The sequence below is a fragment of the Asparagus officinalis genome, chromosome 2, assembly GCF_001876935.1.
Source record: "Asparagus officinalis chromosome 2, Aspof.V1, whole genome shotgun sequence".
Lineage (NCBI taxonomy): Eukaryota > Viridiplantae > Streptophyta > Magnoliopsida > Asparagales > Asparagaceae > Asparagus > Asparagus officinalis.
In genome coordinates, this window is record NC_033795.1 from 73,100,721 (window position 1) to 73,102,883 (window position 2,163).

The following is a 2,163-nucleotide window of genomic DNA, read 5'->3' on the forward strand; positions in this document are numbered from 1 at the left end:
AATTCTTAAATGCAGAAGTTATTTGGACAGCTACAATAGCAGCTTCTTGACTACCAAGGCTACAACAATCATCAAGGTGACCAAGGCCGAGAAAAACAAGCGACTCCGTTGGGGAGTCTATTGGAGGAGTACAGATAGATTTCAATCAACAATGTTAAAATCGTATGGCTCGATTAGATGGAGGGAACGATCAATCCACTAAATTTTGGGATCCAAAGTATTCCGAAAATTCGTCCTAGTCAACCGCGAACTTTCGAAAACTTTGGAAGGGGTTCTGTAGGCTATCTAAAAATCACAATGGATAGCTGATCCCTAACAAGCCCCGACGATGGAAGTTACAATCAGACGACTTTCTAATTACTGCATCTGCAACTCTGCAACCGCTATAAACACGGCCTCATCTATGAGATGATTGATCTTGATGGCTACGACAACAGCATGATTAATATTATATTAGCAACTATTAGAAATGCTGATGAGCAGTGTAATGATTTCAGAAATAAAAAGGTTGGACTTAGTTAGTGAGTTGCTTGGTAGAGAGCTGTGGGCAAATATTCGTCTAAAAATCACTATGGATGATTGATTCCCGTCAAGTTCTGACAATGAAAGCTACAATCAGATAGCTTTCATGCCAACAAACAAAAGTTGCAAATGGAGGACTTTTCACATAGATCGAGAAGAGTTACAATCCAACGACGCTTCCGACAACTGATGAAAACTCTATTCAGCAGTCTCCACAATCTACAGTGAAAGTTACAATCTGACGACTTTCACACCCCACAACAGCTAAAGCTAGGATTACTGAACAACGGTCCTTGCAACGCTCTGTAGGAGAGGTTACAAATCAACTAACCCCTTCTAAAACACGAAAGTCATCCCCGCGTCATAATTTTGGAAATGCAGGCGACCCCCGCGTTTCCAAGCTATAACAAGCCAAACGCGAGCGACCCTCGTGTTCTGGAGGTTCAACCAATACCGACCCCCGCGTTTCTAAGCTATAACAAGCCAAACGCGAGCGACCCTCGCGTTTATTAATGTTCAGCCAACACCTAACCTCGCGTCTCAATTCTAAGAGGTGACGTTGGGTTCTGAACGCCAGATTGGGTGTTTGACTCGTTCAAATACGAGTCGAACGGTTTCAGAACTGTTTCCCCACTATCTGAGGAAATCACGCCCACTTAGGAGCGGATTTAGAGGGCAGTTACAACCTCTTATCCACCTATAAAAACTCAATAAACTCAACTGAGTTAGGGGCTGGCTTTTTTGGGAACGGGGAGGCAGCATCAGAGAGGATTCTTCAGGATCTCAACCGCACAGAGAGGTAGGAGAGGCGAATTCATTGCAGATAGAAGATTTGAATCAAATTCAGAAGATCAAATCTAAGAAGATTCTTCAACAACAAAATATCTGCTTGGTCATTAACCGAATTTTCGGTTCTAACAACTCTCTTCACAGAGTTCTAACTCGTCCAGAGTTCTTAAACTCGTTAAGAGTTACCCATCAAACTTTCCACAGAAGTTCATTGTTCCCACGAGATAAGAGATGGTCAGATCGTCAACGGAGAGCAATTTCGACGCAAGCAATCGAAGGAGGCACTCCATCGCTACCGAGAAGAACCCAGTTTTAAACAAAGGGGAGAACCAAATTCGTTCTTCTCTCTTTTATAATCAAATTGTAACCGAGATTGAAGAAATACAAGTCAAGTTTCTTTTATTCTCTTTATTGCAATTTTTCCAACAAACAGCAAGTAAATTGTTTGACTATGGTCTACCTGTGTCTATGATAATCTATATGCTCATATCTATACTTAGTGCTAGAATGATGGTATTAGCACTTAGCTCCTAATTATTAAGAACACATGGTATATATATGGGGGGTTCCTTGTTTGGATTTTTTGCCCGACGTACTAGTTCCGTTTAGTTAGGGGTTAAGTGAAAGTATTTGTATTCTAGAATGTTAAGTATAGATATCAAGGAGGATTTTGAGGAGCGCGAAGATGTTATACGTCGAGACTACCCGCACCTGTTTGAGCAGATAAATTGATTGCTTTATTTTGAGTTGCTCTTGTTTATGATTATATGATCATATTTACATTTAACACTAGAATGAGGATATTAACACTTAGCACCTAATCATTCAGCATACATGGTATATATATGGGGG